The sequence below is a fragment of the Periplaneta americana genome, chromosome 6, assembly GCF_040183065.1.
Source record: "Periplaneta americana isolate PAMFEO1 chromosome 6, P.americana_PAMFEO1_priV1, whole genome shotgun sequence".
Taxonomy (NCBI): Eukaryota; Metazoa; Arthropoda; class Insecta; order Blattodea; family Blattidae; genus Periplaneta; species Periplaneta americana.
In genome coordinates, this window is record NC_091122.1 from 45,077,643 (window position 1) to 45,101,492 (window position 23,850).

At 36.1% G+C, this 23,850-nt stretch overlaps 1 protein-coding gene across 2 annotated transcripts in view; it reads right to left on the bottom strand.

The window, feature by feature from the left end:
* The window catches only part of LOC138701297 (uncharacterized), a 582,100-nt gene extending 564,610 nt beyond the window's left edge, over positions 1 to 17,490 (bottom strand). For both annotated transcript variants that reach the window (XR_011332497.1, XR_011332491.1), the window contains exon 1: positions 17,076 to 17,490. The gene's annotated coding sequence lies outside the window, so the exon portion shown is untranslated. The remainder of the gene's footprint in view (positions 1 to 17,075) is intronic.
* Positions 17,491 to 23,850: the final 6,360 nt, after the last annotated feature.

The following is a 23,850-nucleotide window of genomic DNA, read 5'->3' on the forward strand; positions in this document are numbered from 1 at the left end:
TGGAAAGTATAGTTTCTCTAGATGGACATAATGCTATAATGTTATTACAGTAACTTCTGAGTGAATTGAGGACAGGTAAGATTAAAATAGCTTCTTATGCACAGAAAATTTGTTAGGCTATTCTGTGTATTCGTTTCCTGTATTTCTTAAAATAATGTTTATCTCAGAGAATTAACGACCAACGAGAGTGTATTGATTTAGTATTCAGTAATAATACGTTAGCTTAGCATTTCATTATTTTATAATTCAAATTTTAACTATGCTCAATTGAATCGAGCTAAATACATAAAATACATATGCATTAAATGCAATGTAAAAAATTTGGGTAATGAGCCAAGCAGATTATGTTGCCCTATTGTAAAATAAAATTTGTTCCTCCTGAGATTCAAGAGCCCCCATAACAAATTGAAAACTTACTTATCGGGGTAGATCCGTTATCAACACACTTTTTATATAATATAATATAATATAATATAATATAATATAATATAATATAATATAATATAATTTAAGTTATTTGAAGGGTTCAGAACCATAGTGGGCCAAGCGCCATTTACTGAATACGTAGAAAACAATTGTTAAAATTAAGTTATTATCATAATTCAATGGAAACATATAACAAGTAAAATAAAGTATACACATTAAATGTAAATGATGTCAATGTTCATTGAACTATGGATGCATGTAATAAAAATTAAGAAACATGTTAAAGGAATTGTCATTGCACCAAATGAGTGCTGTGTGGACCAAAATGATTCCATTTTAATTATTTAAATATAATTTAAATTAAGTAACATATTAAACGATTTATCCTTCTATCAAACACGAATATTCCCTGGATCAAATGTCCTATTTTAATTATGTAATTACTTTATATTTATTTCTAACGGGTGCAGCGGAGCGCACGGGTACGGCTAGTACAGAATAAAGTAGAGAATTGAAAATCAGTACCTACAAACAGTGAATGTTATTTCAATAAAAACAGAATTATTTCTTGATCGACAATGAAAAGTATTATATAAATATCATGGCCTACTCGATCAATCGAGCACTCTGATACCGGTAATTACTGCTACACACAGGCATACAACATTTAGGAGCCATCTGTAAATAAAATAATATGGATAAATTGACTTCAATTTTAATTAAATCTAAACTTCCTTTATTTCAGCCCCCTGAATTTATTTTTCTTTGAGGTTATAACTATATTAGAAGTAACCGTAGCTATGTGCTTCATCTTTTGATTTCTTTTCAGACTTTACTTTTATCATTCACTTACTGTTAACAGTTTGGTGACGTACATGTCGTCATGCTATTGTCCATCCGAGTGGTTGTCACATGGTCGTCAAAACTGGGGAAATCACATGACATTTACTTACTTATGAGGGCCTTTTTTTTTAAATTACTTTAAACAGCTGTATAATGCTTTACAAACTTCCAGTCCCGTACAGAAAATATTTACAGAGAAGAGCCTAACAACTCAGGCACTAGCCCTTTCAGAGAGGACAGGAGAAACGAGTGGTGCAAACCGGGATGCAACATAACCATTCGGCCGGACAGTACCTATTTATCCTCTTCATACTTAGCAAACAGTGTATTATGAAGGTTTCAATTCAGAATTACATTGTCTTCTAGCTGAACATGAAACAACATCATGTGGGATGCCAGAGACAGCGGCTACCACCCATACTGAAGAGGGCAGCGATCCCGAGAGCAGCAAGAGTGACCGTTTGGTTTCATTCAACAGAAACGTCCGAGTGTGGTTGCAAAACATGAGAGACATTAATGCGTTGGAAGTCGGACAAAGTTCTCAAATAGAAGGTAAGTAGCTAATTGTTTATATTCTGAAGTAGTGGCGCTTTCAGGTATGCACAAGTTCAGGAGATTTGAATTATTATTGGTACAAGTAGGCCTCGGAAATGACAAAATAAGAGCTTACAAAGGTTTGGGCACCTTAAAAGAATGGATAGGGAAAGTCTGTCGAGAATATTAAATTTAAAAGTGATAGTACCTATTTATTCTCTTGATAGTTAGCAAACAGTGTATTATGAAGATTTCACCTCAAAATTACATTATCTTCTAGCTGTACAAGAAACAACATCGGGTGAGTTGCCAGAGACAGCGGCTACCACCAATACCAAAGAGGGCCGCGATCCTGAGAGCAGCAACAGTGACGATTTGGTGGCATTCAATAGGAATGTCATTGCATGGGTGGAGAATATGAGAGACATTAATGCCTTAGAAGTCGGCCAAAGTTTTGAAATAGAAGGTACAGTAGCTAATTGTTTACATTCTGAAGTAGTGGCACTTTCAGCTATGCACAAGTTCAGGAGATTTGAATTATTATTGGTACAAGTACGCCTCGGAAATTAGAAAATAAGAGCTTACAGTGGTTTAGACAACTTAAAAGAATGGACAGGGAAAGTCTGTCAATGAGAATATTAAATTTAAAAGTGAAAGGAAGACGACCAATGGGAAGACCACGGGAAAGATGGATAGATCAAATTCAGAAGAACTTAAAAGAACGGGGATACAAGTGGGATGAAATAAACAGGAAAAGGCCACCGGCGTGGCTCAGTCGGTTAAGGAGGTTGCTTGCCGGTCTGAAGTTGCACTTGGGTGCAGGTTCGATCCCCGCTTGGGCTGATTACTTGGTTGGGTTTTTTCCGAGGTTTTCCCAAACTGTAAGATGAATGCCAGGTAATCTATCCCTGGGGCCGTTTACATAAAGAAAACACAATTTCATGGAAAGATTTATTGGAACAGGTAAAGCAATTGAGCTATTTTTCAACATAATGAGATCAACTTTTATATATCTGTGTCGTAGAAGTCTACCGCCTGGGATCGGAACCAGTGTGTGACAACCATCTACACCTCTCTGTTGATACCACAGTATGGCAACGATATGACAAATATCTCAATTTCAGCAAGGAATATTATGTTGAAAAATAGCTAAACAATTGCTGTATCTGTTCCAAAAAAATCTTTCAATGAAATTATGTTTTCTTTCTGTAAACGGCACTAGGGAAACTTACTTTTTGGACGACTCTCGTAATTGCGATCGAGTAGCCAAAATTTGTATAAGCACTTGTTTTGACATTGTTAACACAGTGGAAGAATAAAAAAATAACTTTTTTATCTGCTCACATGGGAATGTTTGCTTGTCGGACGACATAATATGAACAATTACAAGAAGAAATGAAGATGTGACATACTAAACTGGACCATATAAAGAAATATTCAAACAACGTTCTGGAAGCCTTGCAAGAATGTGTATCGCTTTAAAGAGCTCCTCATATTGTTCTCTTCGAAGTGTAATTGAGGACCGTTTTTGCAAAACTTGCTAACAAAAAACTAAATTTTACAGGAGACACAAAAAACTGAATGGAGACAAGTAGGTTATAGGTGTAACCATCAAACTTTGACACACTACAATGAAGAGAAATAATTAAATTTTATTAAGATAATTTTAACATCCTGTAGAGGCCTGCTTTATGTTAACGAACCCACCAAAATCTCAATTTTGAAAATTCTGCAGTTAGCAAGTTTTGCAAAAACGGTCCTCAATTCGGCCTAATCATTACTTCCAGTTTTTTCCATAAGATTTCAGCTCAAGTTTTGTGTATGTATCGCATTTTGCGCACTGTTACAAAGAGGTAAATTGGAAATATAATTTTGTGGGTTGGGACATTTGTGTGCTGAGCGCCTCAATTAATGTACCCAGCAACAGGTAAACTCTTGCAGACAGTGGCACCAATATATATGGGCCCGTGGGGCCTGAGCCCACCCAATAATTTGTCGTCTTATTAATTTATTATTATTATTATTATTATTATTATTATTATCATCATTTCTTTTCTATTCTTTCCTGGCTATAATAATATTTAAAAAAAAATAGCCGCCCTAAATATGGGTTCGATATAGATCGGACAATCAATTCACAATGAACAATGATTAAAAACAATTATGTGACAATTTGAAAGAGAAAAAGCATTAAAATAAGTTAAATGATAAGAAAACATAGGAAATCATTTACAATAAAAGTTTCTTGGGTACAAATGATTACTAATTATAGCTAAGGATGATTTTAACACATGAGATCCTCTGGCATCAATCGTTGCATCAGAAATTTTAAATTAAGTTGATTTAAAGTTTCTCGTGGGATCGTACCACGGGCACCGAACATGAGCCCAAAAACTGTCCAATGTGTGATGTGGGATTGTGCTCTGAGATGCTGACAACAAGGCTTATAGATGACTTGTTTTTCACGACACACCTCTTGTGGTTGTTGCTCATGCATTTCGAAACGGAGTAATGCCTTACTGGTGTCATTTATGAGGTACAAACCTGTCTCGGACAGTTGACTAAACAAAAACATGATATGTGATCGTTGCTTATTGAAATCAGTAAATTACAATAAGTAAAATTTCAATAAGTAACGATGCATTGTTGGTGTGCACTTATTCATCTCTCCAAGTGCCACATAAGGACAGTGCTGAGAAGTTAAATTTAGAAGATTTTTATGACGAATTTATTGGGAGAAACACGTCTGCATCACTCCGTGCTAAGTAATAGTGAGTCCACTTTCGTATTACAGTAAAACCCCGTTTATCCGTCACCTTATTAACCGATTGGTGGATTATGTGACTGTCTTTCTCTCTCGCAGAAAAAATATGGAGTACTGTATATTTTATTAGTACGAATTTTTTTTACAGAGAGTCTTTACAAACCTTTACCCTTAAGCATTATGTCTACTCTTTGAGTGGCCGTACTGTTAACTTTTATACAAAATGTCTTCTACAAGTGTCAAAAGAAAACATGTTGTACTACGGGGAAAAGTGCAAGTAACTGAGTGCTTTGGGAAAAGAGAAAATGTCGTTCTTCTCACATCACAATACGAGATAGGAATTACAACTATACGCAATTTAGGATAATGAAAAACAAAATATAAACTGTATAAAATTTGTAAATCTACAACATGAGACCTTCACTATTCCTATCTTTCTACAGAGTTTCCTTGGCCATTAAAAACCCGTCGTTGAAAACCAGACTTAAATACAATAAGTAATGTTTAATAACTGACTTATAGGAAACTCAAACATGAATTAAAAAAAAACAGACTTAAATCAGTGAATTTCTGATCCACTACCTAGCGTATTAAAAGAAAAGACCATAGAAGAAATTACGAAAATATTATGTACTTAGTTTATGAAAACTTTTTATGGTACGGATTATCCGTTTTTTCGATTAACCGTTCAATCCATCCCCTTCATTACCACAGATAATAGAGGTTCTACTGTACAAATTTTAGTTAGAAAGAATTCAAGTCCCCAAGTTAAAATGTTTATCTAATTGTAACATTCTATGTAATAGCTAAAAATGGATAATTGTGCAGAACAGCTATGTACAAGATAATGCGGAGATTTTTTTATATATAGGCCTAGTATATATATATATATATATATATATATATATATATATATATATATATATACTTATAAGTAAACTAAAAGAACTCCAAAAGGAAATAACGTTTCAATGGATACCTAGTCATTGTGGTATACCTGGAAACGAGAAACTCGATAATATTGCAAAACAGGCAACATATTTGCAACCAAGACCTCTTCAAGTGATATCTCTATCCAATGCTTTTGCTTCAGTAAAGTCTCATTTTATAAACCTATGGATCAACAATAGGCTCTCTTCTGACAAAGGAAACATTTTACAGTCTGTACAAAAGAAACCAAATGACCTGGAAATGTACAAAAACTTGCCCAGACATGTTCAAACATTTTTAACAGGAGCCAGAACAGGTCACATTGTCACTCAATTGTACCTACACCGATTTCACATTTCTGATAATCCTATTTGTGTGTGGTGTAATAATCATGATGAAGATCTGGAACACATTCTTCTGTACTGTCCACCCATAAACCACAAAAGAAGTAAATTAAAATCATCAGTACCAGTTGCAGAAGACACAGCCCTGCAGTATATATTGACTACACCCCACCTCTGGCTACTAGCAACAGGCATCTATAATGAACACCGATCAAAATACCCCTCATTTCTCGTGAAAAACAACAACTGAATAGACTACAGTGGACTATAGTGGATTTTATGTTGTCAGCAAACAGCTGGATACATTAAGAAGATTGATTGATTTTATATATAGTTACTAGTATGAAGGAACAAATTGGTATTTACACAAAATCCAAAAGAATATTACCTACAAGTAAATGGAACATACCCCCTGGACCTTATACTAACTACATACATTACAAAATCTTTCTTAGATCTCCATTTTGTTATTTTTATCATTCTACAGTATATTATATAGGCCTATACTATCCTTAGTCACATAAATATTACGAAAAATAACATCATTAAAGTGAGGATTTATGAGATTCTTTTGGGACATTATGATCAAGTATTTGAGCCTACCCAATGTTTTTAAAAAGTTGGCGCCACTGCTTGCAGATAATGGCAACACTAGCAATTACAACCTGCAGTCATTCTCCATCTTATGTTTTTTTTTTTTTTCAAAACTTATCTGAGAAATTCCATAGCAGAAAAACTGAACGGACTGGCTCTGCTGTACATATATAAAGACATTTTAGTAAAGCCTCAAGAAATTGTAAACGAAATAGCTAAGAAGCCATGGAGATTTGATAATAAAATGCAAATGTATTGCATTTTGTCATTATGCTATTTGAAAATTACTCCTATTTAAACAGGGAATTATTATAATTAATCAATTTTTATTAGGGGAGACTGTTGTACCTTTAAACACTTTTCACATTTTATTTTTTTTTATTTTTGGGAAATGATATTTTTAAATTAAAAAATACTTTAAATAATTATTGAAGATTCCTTTACAACTTCGTGTATATATTTTACTGTTCTACACATCTATTAAGGATGGAAAAAATAAAATGTAATATGTTCAAAGGTACAACAGGTTCATGTACCTTAGAACATACCCTCTTGTAAGTTGGAACACATGTAATATAGGTGGGAATATATTTGTTAGAACTGACAATCATATTTAAAATGTATTTGCAATCGTAAACCAGAGAAGGCTGCTCTGATTGAGATTTTATTTCCTGGAGGAGCAATAACTGCTTCAACAGCTTTCTTCAAGGCATCCGGATCAATTGGGGGAACTCTTAATTCCAGATTTAGTTCGTGGCATGATCTTAAAATAAAATAAAAACAAAAACCAATAGTATTATGTACCTTGGAACATGTTTCGTGGTACAAGATGTTCTGTGTTCAAAGGTACAAGAGGTTGCACGTTTAAACAAATGTGGCTACCAAAACTAGAGATTCGAATAAATCATGGAAATTAAAATCTGTTATTACTCACCAGATAATACGGAACACATTGTACTTAATGGATGGTAACAAATACAATCTGGTTTTGTGTCAGATAACATATATCAATGAACGGAATATTTACTTTTGGTACTAAAAAAGATTCTTTCGTTCACAGAACTTACACTTTGCAATAAATCAAACCAAAACTATGACCAGAGCTACTTAGTGGCTTTCTCTACAGTCTACTTCAGTTTAAGTCCTCTAGGTTGTAGCAAAAAATAAAAAACAAAAAAATGTTCAAAGGTACACTATGCTAAAGGTACAACAGTCTCCCCTACTCTATAAAAATTATATTTCTCATTATCATTTCATCTATTTTCCCAGTTTTGTTCATTACAATCATTATTAAAATTTTTAATCATAACATTAAAGTTATTTAGATAAATGAACATAGTGTTCTTCTTACAGTTCCTGGTCAAGTAACATGCTTGATTGTATGCAAAGAGGTTAGGTCTGTCCTCCCTTTGAACAAATTCCTGGTTGCGCTACTGATTCTCATCATTCCAGTGTGGAACATGAGGCTCTCAAAAAAAAAAAACTCCTCCTCCTGACTCCGTTCCTTGTGAGCTGCTTGATCTTTCCCCAAGTCTTGCCTCTGATTTTGACTTCTGCAAGAATTGTTCGTTTCCTGTTATCTTGGGTCTGCCAATTCCTCGACTGCCTTGAGGATTCTAATACTACAGAGAGTTTCGAAAATCACTTAATTTAAGGTGAAGCGCTGCATGAATTTTTCTGGCTTGTATTAAGTATCGATACTAACTCCTTTTGTTGTATTAGTATATTGTAAAACTTTTCTTTATATATACCAACTAGACTGTGACTATAATTAAGACTTTGTAATATTATTAAGATTTTTTTTATATGTTTCATATTCTACCTGTGAAGCAATGTATGAATACCAAAAATAAATACAATACAACAGGTGTCGTTTAACTATTTACATAGCAGATATTGATCTGGATTTGACTGATCCCGTTACTGATTTCAGTGCCTAATTTTGATGGTGTTTCAATGGTGCTAAATTTTTTATGATGTACATAGTAATAAAGATTTCATGAGTTTAATGTATGATTTGTGTGCAGGGCCACCAACAGAATTTATGGGCCCCTATGCAATACTGTACTCGGACCCCGTTGAAAAAAAGTAACAATTACAAGTTACTAGTTGTTCTAACCATAATAATTATTTGCAAAATAAATAAAAGATAACCCCATACACAGATACAAACTTAAAAATATACACTTTTATTACGTTGAAAACTTTTAGCAAAACTTCACATTAGCACAATATATTATATTCATAAAACGTTATTCTTAAACACCTGTATTTTATAACTTGCAGTCCAACATCAACAAACAACTCTCATTGACTTCATTGATGCAAAATCATCAATCATGTCATCAAAATTTAAAGACCTAGCAAGATCGCTCTCCAGACTTAAGGAGGCCAAAGTTACTCAGTCGTTCTTGACACACTGTTTATCTGAATATATTTTTTATTTCCTTCATTTTGCTGAAGAATCTTTCAGCATCAGCAACTGTGACAGGAATTGTATAGGATATTCTAATGGTTATACAAATATTTGGAAATAAACTGTCCAGTTTTAATTCCCTCAGACTATTTAGGAGATTCATAGGTTTCAGTGGGGTTGGCCCTAAATTAGAGGCATGAATTGATTTTAAATATTTCGGCTCATCACTGATCTCTTTGTTAATGTCTTCATAATGTTTTTCACGCACTCTAGCACCCATATTAATATCTTCCAATTTTTTCTGTCTCTCCTTGTGCTTCTCAGCTCCCGACTTATGCCTGTACTTGTCCATTGTGCAGTTAAACTATAACCAGTAACACTAATGAACAGAATTTACTAGACAAACAACAACGAAAAGACGAAAGTTTCGACACGAAACTTACAATGTACTGAAAAGGAAATGTGATCCTGCGACTTCGGTTTGAGAGAGTCCACTAGCATATTGTGGTGGTAGTTAAAAAGGACAAGCCAATAAATAATTGAACGTATTCGGTACAAGCAACGGGAACAAGTTCAGGCAAATGCCAGGGCCCTCAATTGTCGTGTCGGTGAATGTTAATGAGGGAAACCGATATTATATTATATAAAGTCAAATATTTACATATGAAGTGGTAATTTGTATTAATTCTACTATTGTTGAGTTGGTATGATGAGATTTGCCTAAAGATGTCCCCGCCCAGAGATCCGATTGGGGGACAGTTTTAACTCCGGAATATTTATCTTTAGGACTCATACTCATGTATGTTGTGGCTTTCATGTAACTGTTTTCTTAACGGACACCAGTTGAGTCTCCGCCAATTATTAAATCTTCCCTTAAATAAATATAACAAGACAGTAATTCTTTCAGATTCTAAAGCTGCAATTCAGGGAATATGTTCAAATGCTACAAAGAAGTCAACAAAAATAAGAGAATGCTACAAAATGTTAACACAACTCCAAAAAGTTAATAAGATTGTCCATCTCCAATGGATTCTAACACACTGTGGAGTCATGCGGAATGAAACCGCAGACACACTTGCCAAGAAAGGCACAACAATAAAACAAAAGTCTAAATTTAATTTCTCATATTCCTCAATAAAACGCTTGATCACTACAAAATTTTCTCATTCATACCTACAAGAAATAGAATCAAATGCTAAAGACAAAGAATGGATTACACTACTTTCCAACCCAGATATAATCCCCCAGAGACCAAGGAAAACAGCAGTTGCAGCCTTCAGACTATTGACAAATCATGACTGTCTAGCAAGTCATCTCTAAAGAATAGGTATCTCAGCTTCACCCATATGTGTCCTGTGTCACGATCCAGCAGAAATGAATGAAGACCACTTGAAGACCTGTGAAGCATTAAGATCAGAAGAAACTACAGTTCAAAAGTATTGGAAAGCACGACTGCTAATGGCTTCATTACCAAATGCAAGGCACTAGACAACAACAACAACAACAACTATTGTTGAGTTAATATGTCAAATTTATGTAACAAATATTCTTACAAAATTTTATAGTACCCGTATGTATCTACGAATAATTATTCATGATAACAAAAAGTAATCAGACTCGCATAATCTGACTGGCCCTTATTGCTCACGGACCCATATGCACTTGCCCCCTTTGCCTCCCTTCTCGGCGGCCCTGTTTGTGTGTATAGTCAAGTGTAAAACTTTATACTTCACTACATATACAGAGCATTCCTATGCAGACTGGCCCCACTTCATCCTCCAGCACTTAGTTTTCTCAGGACAAGCTCTCCACACTACCATCACATACGCTGAGGGAACATACAGACTGGTCTGCACAGAAACGCTCTGTATTCTTCATATCCTTCATAAGCCTAAGCCAGAATTTATGAAAAAATGTCTACTCTTTTCAAACTTCTGAATTACTGCACTAGAGGAAACAAGGGATAGTACCAGTACTACAACCAATACAATCAGATTTGACCTGTCTTGTGGCTACTCATAATAATCAATTATACCTTATAGGACCACTTTATTTTTAATCCTTTCCCTCAAAATAGAGAATTAATGTAAATCTCTGTGAATTAAATATATGCTGAAAAGAGATAGGTGACAGAATTTAAATAAAATGATATAGGTTTAGTTATCTATATATATAATTTGAACTGGTAAAGGAAATTACGGGAAAACGGCTGAACGGATTTTAATAAATGACCCTCATTTTGAAGCTTGGAACCCAAAGTTTTTCAGAAAAATAGTAGTTTTCAGTGAAATATCAATTTTCCTACATTATTTTCCTATTTTCCAAAATCCATCTTTCTTCAGTTTTGAGAACTAATTGCATTTCAGCATGGCCGTGATTTCAGAATAAAACAAAACACGCACTACAATAAACAATAGCTATTACACGAAGGCCATGACCTGCAGGATTGCTGACATATTTAGAGTTCAGGCTGCAAAACGGTATCTGTTGGATACAGGGGGCAGAGCCATTAATCCTTCCCATTGAAGGCTTTAAGGAACCAACCTGGACAAATACCCAATGCCCCATCCCTACCTTCCTGTGGTGCAGCTGTTAGTAAGCATAATTTTACAAGCTGAACTAAAGGGAGGGGCTACTCATCAATTAGCATTGGTCAGCTTGATGAGTTAATGACTGAATTTTGTATAATTTTCCTCTATTCAATACCTAATTCCCTCTTTACCCTTTCCTATCCAGTCCTCTGACTGAACTCTTACTTTCTTCGACCCCGACGGCATTAGAGCATTCGAGGCCTAGGGGTTCATTTCCCTTTCCTTCCTCCTCTTTCTACTTTTCTGTTCCTAGTGTTGACCTGCTATGGCACTAAAATCGTCCTCCAGTGGCTTAAGGAGGGAAAGCTGGTGATCAACAAGATCTCCCAGCTAGGTCCAATGGACCCGTCGACCAACAGCAGGTGTGGTCCTCCAGACATTCTGGGGGTTGTGTGTGAATGAAGTAGCCACCAAAACGTTAAAATATGGTGTTCACTTAAATCGGATACAACTTGCCATTTTTTAACAGAAGAAATGCTGAAATCAGAAGTAAACACTGACATACTGAAACAATTGTCTTTAGAGACAATTAATATTAGATAAACTCCACAAAACTGGCTCCATTTATACACCGACGGTTCCTTGAACTCCAGAGAACAAGGTGCCAGTGCAGGTGTTATGTGCTGTCTCTTCTCACTTTATAGATCTCTTGGATATGGAACAACAAGTTTTGATGGTGAAATCATTGCAATAAGTGAAAGTCTCAGGAATCTTCTATGCCACATCAAGAAATTTAAGAATGCAGTTATATTGTCAGACTCCAAAGCAGCTAGTCTATCAATAGTCTCTAAACACACACCTTCATCTCAAACAGCAGAAATAACTAAAATGCTCTCTCAATTAATATCACTCAATAAAAGAATTGTATTCCAATGGATACCATCCCATTGTGGAATCCAGGGAAACGAGAATGCGGATGCTTTAGCAAAGAAGGGCAGCACTGCTACTTACAGACCTGTTACTAAATCTACGTATTACTCTGTGAAAAGATTTATTAAATCTACATACTTAGACTTCAACAAACAAAATTTGATAACACAATCGCAAGAGAAAAAATGGAACTTTCTGCATCAAAATCCACAGTTAATTCCCGATTTACCACGAAAATCGTCTGTAGCTGCATTTAGGTTGGCAACAGGCCATGATTGTTTGACCAAACACCTGCATAGAATTGGAATATATCAGTCCCCTAACTGCCCATTGTGCAACTCAAACCAAGAAATGGATTTAGAACACCTCAAAATCTGTGCTTCAGTGGCTAACCATGATAATATCTTTGAAAAATATTGGAGTGCAAGAGGTCAAATGACTTTATTGTCAAACGCCTGGCATTAGAAAACAACAACAACATATTTAGAGTTCAAATTCAATTGGTTATTAAAAACTTGAAGACTTGCTAATGTACAGGTCTGATTCTGCAATGTGTAATTTTCTGAGTACAGCTGTGCATTGGATATTAAAATCTACAAAACTTGAAGTGGTTTGATTACATTATTACCATTAGCAATGAAATTTCATTATAGTTAATGGCATGATGTGATTATTTTTCATTAATTATACATATTAATGCTCTACTGATGATATGAAAGTGAAACGTTTTGGGGTTATGTAAGTAGATATAGAGAATGTGTTAAATTAGATTTTCATTTCTATAATTACTGAGTGGCAGCTATTATATATATATATATATATATATATATATATATATATATATAAAACTTACGTAAGATAATAATATTGTTTTTAAAAATCAAATAGACATCATCTTGTAAGATGCAAAATTGCTGCCGCATTAAGAAATAAGGGCTGGATAGTAGAAGAAGAAATCTCCTGTCTAGCTGAAAATGGGTCAACGAGACGAGTAGATATTTTAGCGTACAATGCTGACACTAAACAGGGCATCATTGTGGACCCCACGATACATTTTGAAGTAGAATGATATCAGTCAGCCGAGGTCCACCTTGAGAAGAAGTCGATCTATGAGCCTACAGTCAACTATTTCAAGCTGAAATATGCCTTAATTCATGTTGAGGTATTCGCCTTGCTCATAGGTGCTCGAGGGACTATACCAGCTTTTTTCGAAGAATTTTGACGGCAGTTTGCTCTACCAACATCTCTGAGGGATGACATTGTGATAATTGTGTTAAAAAAGTCCTGCCAAATCCTAATTAATCACATGGTGCCACATTACTAGCAATTGTAATTTTTCACGCCCTTTTCTTTGTTTCCCTTCTTTAAAATTTAATAGCCTATCTATGTTTACATATGTATAATAATTTTTTTTGAGGATATACTGAGTCCGTAAGGGCTACCCTCAATGGGGGGCAGTTTAGTATTATATTATTATTATTATTATTATTATTATTATTATTATTATATTACAAAACAAAACACAAACACACTACAATAAACAATATCACACGAAGGCTATGACCTGCAGGATTGCTAACCAAGACTTACTAAAAAGAAGATTCTCTGGTGTGTAATTTTCTGAGTACAGCTGTCTTGTATTGGATATTAAAAGCTACAAAACTTAAGAATGTTTGATGACATTATTACCATTAAAAAATGAAATATTATTATAGTGAATACCATGATGTATTTGTCACCAATTATACAGATTAATGCTTTATTGATGATATGAAAGTGAAACTTTTTGGGGTTATGTAAGTAGACGTAGAGAATATCTGAAGTTAGATCTTCATTTCTATAATATTTACTGTGTGACGGCTGTACAGTAGTCTATACAAAACTTACGTAAGATAACAATATTGTTATTAAAGTGATATATTTTTACAGTTATTAGTCAAGTGGTCTGGGTCTTTTCCATATATTTAATGGCGGTACGGTATAGATATTTAAAGCTGAAAGTTAGAATTTATAAAACAGTTATGCTACCAGTTGTTCTTTATGGTTGTGAAACTTGGATTTTCACTTTGAGAGAGGAAAAGAGATTAAGGGTGTTCGAAAATAAGATGCTTAGGAATATATTTGGGGCTAAGAGGGATGAAGTCATAGGAGAATGGAGAAAGTTACACAACGCAGAACTACACGCATTGTATTCTTCACCTAACATAATTAGGAACATTAAATCCAGACATTTGAGATGGCAGCGCATGTAGCACGTATGGGTTAATCTGGAAATGATATAGAGTGTTAATCGGAAGACCTGAAGGGAAAAGACCTTGAGGGAGGCAGACGTAGATGAGAGGATATTATTAAAATCGATTTGAGAAAGGCGGGATATGATGGTAGAGACTGGATTAATCTTGCTTAGGATAGGGACTTCCAAAATGTCTGGTATTCTTCATTGGAAATAAATTTGAAAAATTTTAATTTGAATTGTAATGAACTTAGTTTGTAGCATTTGCTGCACAAGCCACTAGTCATATATAAAAAGATGGAGCCTCAAAAGGAACATTAAGCTCCGGGCCTCTGAAATTGTAAATCAGGCCCTGTTCTCATCCAACATCAAAAGTGCATTAAGAAATGTTGCTCATAGATTCACTGCTGAGTAATGAAATGTGCAGTTTTTAACTATTGAAACACTATAGCCAATCTTTTAAATGAAAAACACACATTTCAAAGAAGTGATACCAATATACTTTATTTAAAAATCAATAAGAGATGGACACACACTGTAGATGTTGAGTTTTGATAAAATTTAATTTTTGTAGATGTTGAGTTTTGCAAAATTTCTCAATATTGAAGTCCAGATTAGAGCCGTAGAAATTGAGTTCTGGTAAATTCTGATTAGCGCATTGTTTCTCTCATTGGCAATTATACTCTATTTTATTTCAAGGAGTGCAGTTCGGTGGCTCCTTTAAACACCCACTTACAGATTTATGACTTCCTACACAAACACCTCTGACAATTCCATCCTGTCCCCTTGTTCCAACATTGCACAGTTGCCACAATCCTGGTAACCCTCGAAATGAGACTGACGGGATTCTTGGAATTCGGAAAAGATGTACAGCAACTCTGCCTCCACGTGGATTTGACGAGAGCCTGTCAATTCTTCTGAACAAGGGTTGTGATTGGTTACTGACAGGAGAAGACAAGATTTCCGTCATGGTAAGGAAGACATTTATTTATGACAACCAATTAGTAGTGGGCAGTAGAAGGTCTGTCGGCAAAGTCCTTTCTATGAAACTGCACTCCATGAAAAAAAATAGAGTATACATGAATGTACACTAATGTTTGTGAAAATTGCAACACCAAGAAGAATACATGACTGCAATGAAATTTATACCACAGATTAGGTACATGACAATACACAAATGATTAGAATTACAGAACTGTATCTGATCTGTAACCATGAGATTTCAGTATGATGTGAAGCCCCCAATGCGCTGCAATTAGAGCCTCTAAGCGCCGTGGCATGGAATCAAAAAGAGCCTGGATATGTTCCTGGGGAATCTCCCTCCACACAGTTTGTATGATAGTCCACAAAGCGTCAAGAGTGGGTGCTGGAGGACATGACGAACAAGTTGCCGACCAACCATATCCCAGACATGTTCTGGAAAACGTGCAGGCCAGGGAAGCAGTGATACCTGTCGTTCTTCGATGAAGGCTTGCACAATCCTCGCCATATGTGGCCGAGCATTGTTCTGCTGAAATATGGCATGTGGAGTTACCTGAAGGAGAGGCAGTACTTCCGACTCTAAAACCTCTGGTTACTGTTCAGATTGCCCTGAATACGTAGCGGCATCCCAAACCATCACACTAGGTGTTAGTCCGCTATGCTGCTCAACAATGCAGGCTTTCAGATTGCGTTCACCACAGTAGCATCTAACACAATATGCGGCCATCATTGTAGGACAACTTGAAGCAGGACTCTTCCAAAAACTACATTTTTCCACTCAGCATGCCAGTGACGTCGTTCACGTGCCATTGCAGTATGAGGCATTGGTGGTTTCTGGACAATGGAAGCAGGCGCAACGGCATGCGAGCCACTAGTCCAGCCCTCAAAAGACGACGTCGAACCGTTGACGTCCACACCAGCTGCAGTACTCCAACATCGACTCAACACTGTGGATGAAACTGTACGGTCCGTCACGGCCATTCGGACAAGATGGCGGTCACATTACGTGGTCCAGTACCCGCTCGTCTCTGCATATGACTCTCTTCTATCCACTAGTTCCACACACGCACATCACTGTCGTAGCAGCATACCCTGTACGAGTCGTAATGTCACGGTATGACAAACCTGTTTCCCGGAGACCAACCATTCTGCTCCGTTTCGAACTCACTCACGTGCTGATATTGCGCCCTTCCACGTCTGCACCTAACGGTCAATGTAGAGTATCCACCGCCCACTGAACGAATATTGGTTAAAGGAGCGTTGAGCGAGTTCCGCCGATTTTGGAATAGACACCGACGCACTTAGGTTAGGTTAGGTTAGTTTAGGTTTTTATTATCCCGTCAAAATGTTTAGGATTAGTGTAAAACTGGCCTATGTCTCCTATAATGGGCGGGACATAAGTAACATTCACCGAAAAAGGAAATACCGGCAGGTATACACGTTCCACTTTATAACTTCACCAGAAGTGTAGCCTACGTAACGATTCACAAAGCAACAGTTTTTGAAGTTAGAGTGTAAATATTTATTATTGCATCAGTAAGGGACTTACCGTGTACGGGTACCATTTGATTGCGCCGATTCCTTGTGTTGTCTTCCAAGTCTTCTTGGAATAGGCTTCACATAGAAACTTGACGAAAGTTATCCCACGGCAATATTTACGTCCACACAGACAGACATAGTACCAAGGAAAGAGTCATACGAATATACAGTACGGTACACATTAACGATAATAGAATTTGACATTTCAATTAATAAGGTTGGTCTTCCTTTAATTCACACTATCACTCAGACACATTTTTTTCTTGAAATAAACAGAGTACACGGGCCAAATATTACTTACACTACTGGTACATTAAAACGAGAAAATATTAAAAACAACCGCAAAATTTTCATCCACTAAACTGAAGAATTAGCACAGTAATTTTCAATCGTGCCGTTACACTTACCGCCAAATTTGACCAAATATACAATGTTGCCAACATAAGAACATGGCTTTGGTGAATGGTTTCGTTAGGAGAAATTTGTTTTTTTTTTCTTCTCTCTCTCTCTCTCTCTCTCTCTCTCTCTCTCTCTCTCTATACCTCCTTCGTTCTGAACATTACTGAGAGATAGCACCACTGTTAACGACAAGCTGTATTTGTGTAAATATGACTTAGATGAGAGGCTCGGGGCAGGAACAGTTTTGCTGTAGCGCGTGTGCGGACCTCTCATGCAGTGGCAGCGTGATCCTTACTTGAATTTATTTTCGCGTGTACATTCCAGATCAAATGAAGAAGATTCCTTCTTGCTACGGTTACACGCCTTGCATATACGAAGGTTAGGTTAGGTTAGGTTTTTATTAACCAAGTCCGCGCATGCACAGACAAACAAAAATTGTACTTTTATGTCATTTCCTTCTGGAAACGTTTCACTATGTCGTGTAAAGTGTCGATTTTATCTCGAACTAAAATATCTGTCGCATCTTCTTTTGTTTCATCACGGCCGAATTGGTTCATCTCTTTGGTATCAATGTTTCTAGTCGGTCATGGCTTTTATGATAGTTTCTGTTCCGTAATATTGATAAACAATAATAAGTTATAATGAAAGCGGTGAATATTTTCATGACCCCTAAATTTTTTTTTTTTTTTTGTAAGAGGCTAGGTATTTTTCTCTAGGCCACAAATAAAACGGCAACGCGGTCATAATTACGTACTTAACGCTTTGGCGAACATTAACCAGAAATTTACTTTCCGTCATTTGAATGATATTGCGTGAAATACATCTTTTTTCCTCTTCATTTCGTTGTGATAACCCACTAACATCTTACTACATTTGCATTTTCTTTTAATGCATTCAAAACAGCCGTTGTACTGCACAAACCTTGTACTTGGTGATTTATTTAAGAATATAGTCGCGAATTTTACTATCACCATTTCGATTGTCTTTTGTTTGACACAGCTCGGTACGGCCCGGTAACTAGTGGCCAGCGAATAACGTCGACTACCGACATTGCTCTACCACAGTCTAGTATATACCGTCGCGAAGCTCAATATGTAGTAAATATGCAAACATTAGATAGTTGCTCACCACTAGGATCGCTAATATCGCCTCATTACAGGCAATGCAAAATACAGTCTATTGTTTCTAGCACCCTCAAAACTCAAGCTTCGTGATTGTATATAGTAGACTGTGACTCTACCGTGCGTATTATCCAGTTGTTCCTTTTCATCTTATCACGAGTTGTACAATAGGCAAAATGCTATAAACATAAAGTAGAAAGTCGCTGTGTATAGATGGCGTTCAAGTCTGTTTACTTATGCAGGTACGAGTTCATACGCACAGACTGTTTTAAAATTTGTGCAACACAAAAAATATATGATTGAAACATTATGTAGAAGTCGTTCATTACTTGATTACATTTCATCGTAATGATTTTAGAATTATCTCTACTTCCATTATACAGATATTGCGGGGCGAGGGGGGGGGGTCACGGGGTTGGAAGAAACATGCAAAAAGGTTAACAGTCATTTACACAATAGAAACATTTCAACCACTATACTGGTTTTTTTTTTTTTTTTTTTTTTTTGCAAGATGGGACATGACAGGAGCGTTGCGATCGGAAAAACAACTGAATGTCACATAGCGTGGTAGGCCTGTTGTTATAGCAACAACGGTTGAGTTGCCAAACTTACCGTTCCCACGTGGCGAGTGCTTAATAGCTCTCTTGGCGACATTTATTGTGCACACAATGTTAGCATTGGTAGGCCTACGCTTCGTGTTTGATTCTCTGTCGATTTTTTTGTATTGTTTTCTTACCTTCGCGCCAGTTGTCAATGAATGTTTTAACTTCAGCCATCTTAACGTCAATTGCTAGCTTCAATCAGCTGGCAGCGTGGTACCACAGTCACGAAGCTTGAGTTTTGAGGGCTAGAAACAATAGACTGTGACGATACAATTTTGAATTGCCTGTAATGAGACGATATTAGCGATCCTAGTGGTGAGCAACTATCTAATGTTTGCATATTTACTACGTATTGAGCTTCGCGACTGTATATATTAGACTGTGATGGTACTCCATATTGGCAACATAGCACTGTACTATCTGTACTGTAGTTCCAAGCTCAGCCGCTTAACTGTCATGTTCCATCTTAAAAAAAAAAAAACAAGTGTAGAAATGCAATTATTCAAGTATAGAAATGTTAGCTTAGCAGCAGCTAAATTATTGATCATATTGAGTGTAATTTAGATTGCATTTACCAGATTATCTCTGATTCGTGATTGAATAGTATGTCTACTTGTAACAGCCATCTCTGTACGATAAAAATGACCATTCGAAGTAGTAATTAACTCTACACTGTACAGTTTCTCAATCTTATCTTTTTATCCAACTTGTATTATATATCGCATATTAAGTTACAATTCCGTCTTCTGCTATTTTTCTTTTCTTGATTGTTTTCATTGGGTTGTACCACGGGGACCAAGTTCGGTGATGACTCGCAAACCCGAAATAGGGGAAAGAAACCGAGATTATGATGAAAAAGCGGAAATGAACTCGAGGTCCAATGCTTCAATTGATTGAAGAGACAACTTCGGAAAAACCCCAAACAGGTAACTTGTCCAAACCAGGATTTGAACTCGGGCCCGCTCGTTTCACGGTGAGACATGCTGTTACTTCACAGTGGTGAACACTTAGGCCTACAAGCTTTTAAAGTATTTTTAGTCGTTTATTTACCGACACTATATCAACTACTGGGTTGTTTAGGGTCGATGTAGTTGGATACAGCTTAATGGGGTAATTTTTGGATACATACACTCAGATATTTGTTAGTCCTTTGTTTTCTTGCTCCTTACTTCTTATTTCTACCCCCGGGCGCGCAAGAGAAGTCTTTTTATTCACCACCAAGGGCATAAGAAGTGTCCACCATAGTCAAATGAGCGAATTTGTATTTCTTGTTCGTCTTTTATGGAAACACTTATCTAATTCTTAGATGAATATTTACCCTGGGCCAAAAATACATTACAAATGGAGTAAAAAATTAATCAATACTTAGGTTAAATCGACAACGTACGAATACAAAACAATTATGGTACATTTAAAAAAATTCGCTTTTTTGACATTAATGGGCGCTTCTTCCGCCCCTGGAGGTGGAAGAGCATCAAAACGTTCCTTGCGCCTCTGGTGGTAGACAAGAGAAACATTCAAATGAGCAATGGGTATAAAGTGACGCATATTCAAACATTACCGTGAGATGAAATTGGGCAAGGTGAGGCCAAGTACTTGACATGTCGTTACCTGACAATGGCTTTACAGTTGTGGAAAACCTCGGCAAATACCCTACCAGACAATTAGTCCAATTGGGAATCGAACCCACGTCCGAACGCTTCTCCACATTTGTTCACTGTTGCTGATTTATGTTACAACTGCCGCCGCCATTTTTTTAGTGGTCTCTCTATGGTCTTTTATCCTTGAGTCTGTAGTTGTTCAGCCTATAATGAAATACTGTTCTCCAACCAGGAGATAAACCGTGAAAGGAATGTGCTTACTATTGCGTCATCTATTGGACCGAAGTAGATAGGTAATATTACCGTTGTAACGTCAGTTTAAAAAACATGCGCTCTCCTGCATATGTTATTTCCTGTATGGAGGGATTAAAAGACCTGGGGCCATATTCATAGACATTCTTGGCGCAGGCTTCCGGTGGATGATCAGCGAACTAACGTTTTTCGTATTCAAAAAGCAGTGTTAGCGATATGATATGATATTATATGAATCCTGTACAAGTAACCAGTCGATAGCCGGGGCTAGTTTAGCACGCTCGTAGCGCGGGCTAGTGAAATGTCTATGCATAGCACCCTAAGAGACTAACCGTGATCTAATTTTGTAACTAGGGTAGTATAAGTATGTGTATCAGTGTTATCGTTTGTGCTTTCAGAGTTAGTTAATGGAGATGCGTGTACCCATGTGTGTGACCTTATGACATCAACATTCATTCATAGCATGAAGGCTAGTTCACAGTAAACCGGGAACGGAAACGGCAACGAGAACGAGAACGGAAATAATGTTAAAATAAATGTATTTAAATGTGAGCATTCACAATAGTTAATTGTGAATTCTCACATTTAAATACATTTATTTTAACAATATTTCCGTTCTCGTCGTTGCCGTTTCCGTTCCCGGTTTATTGTGAACCAGCCTTTACCCCGCTGCGTCTCATTCCCCTGAGACTTTCTCCTGGTTGGAGTACAGTACTGTTGTCACCACATTTGCAGTAATAAGAATGAACAATTTAGTTGTTTTGACATGTTGTTATTCCATTTTACAACATTACATATTTATAGTTATATATTCCTTATTTCAAAGCCATTAGTTTTTGACTTAGTAAGTGTATCTTACAAGGGCTCCAATCATCCATCCTGCAGCTCAATGTTTTTCTTTTCTTTCTTCTACAGAGAAGGGGCTCGAAGACTTACAGTGCAGCCTGAGGCTTATTGTGCTTACCACTCCTGTTGTATGAATGATACTTGTAGACAAACAGCAGCTCTCTTATTCAAGTATAGCATGCTGGAACATAAACTTAACCCAGACTATGGTATGAATGATAATCTGTGAATAAATGATGGCGAAATGAGTTTAGGTCCAATGCCGAAATTTACCCAGCAATTCTGCTTCAATTGGTTGAGGGAAAACCCCTGAAAAAACCCCAACCAAGATTTGAACCTGGGTCCACTCGTTTCACAGTCAGACGTGCTAACCGGTACTCCACAGCGATAGATGCAGCTCAATGTTACAGCTCAGGCTGTCATTCCACAAAATTAAATGCCATTTTTGATACTTGTGGTGGACAAGTTCAGAGGAAATGAGTTATTCCCGGGTTCTCTCGTTTCACTCACAATTAAAAATTCAATCTCACCGATATTAACCATTCATTCTAATCTCCTATCCATATAATTCCGTGCCCGGGAGGAAAAAGATCTTATGTAAAAATTTTATACTTTTCAGGAGAGCAGTAGAAAGATTGAAATTGGTATCAATTACAGAGTTTTTTAAATTAAGAGCTTTTCCTGGATATTGTTTGTTTATATTTCTTCTAAAATAGGTAATGTTGCTCATTTAACAATTTTCTTGATTATTTCCCTTTCAAGACTAGAACCCAAACTGAGAAGAAAGGACTATTTAAACATAAGACCTTTTTCATGTCAAAATAAATGAAAAATGTAAATTATTAGGAATGGAAAATAGGTCTTAAACAATATAGGACTGTTTACCTGATGCTTAAAGCTTTAAAAGGAAAGGGCATCAGTATATGATAAAATAGCTAAAATACAAGTTAGACCTTTTTAATACGGAAGCAGGGAAAGTAAACATGTGACGTTTGTAAGGAATAAAGTATTAAATATCTTAAGTCCTTTATTCTGTGTGTGCTCGGTTCAAAAAGTACTTAGGACATTTGGTAACGCTTTATAAATCCAATCAGGAGTCTTATTTGACTTTAACAGTTTTACCAGATTATAGAGAATTGTTTCCGCTTTCAAAATATATAAAAATCTCATTTTCACAAAAAATTGACTTAAGACCTTTTTCCTCCTGGCCACAGAATTATAAAAAGATAGTTTCAGCATAAGGTGTACAAGTTGTGGTGATGCCAGATGGAAATGACAAGCCACACTACTGCCGTTTATTTTTTTTTTATTGTTCTCAACCGTGCATGGTGCCACATGCTGATGATATTCTCTGGCATCTGGGCATGTTCCTGGTGCCAAAGAATGAACGTCTTATAGTGAGATCAGCTGATGGATAGTCATGGTATCAGTTTAAGACAGGGATGTCAAGGCCAGAAGCACGTACTCGATTCTCCGTGCTATAAAGCACTTGAGTGGTTGCAATGAATCTATTCTGCAGGCAGTAGTGGTGATCAACAAGGAGTGAGCAAAATGAACTCTATTGGCCTACCACTGCGTGGTGAAGTAAACTGCTTTTAAGCAATAGATAACGTGTTGTATTCATACAAGACAAGAAATCAAAACATGTTTTGCAGCTTGTACCTCTCTAATAAATGCAATTAATTATAAAATAGTCAAATTTAATAATAAACGTAGACTCTCCTTAACTTAAACAGTTTCAGATAATAGCGTAAGTAGGATCTAATTAACTGTTATATAGTTATTGAATAATGCAATAGCAAATTTATTGTGTATAATTGTAATTATTGAGTATAATTGTTTATTATTTTGTATTCTAATTGTATTGTGTATGTAATTGCTTTGTGTATCTAATTTTGTGTATTGTATAATTGTATTGTGTATTATATAATTGTATTGTGTGTTGTAATTTATATTTTTATACC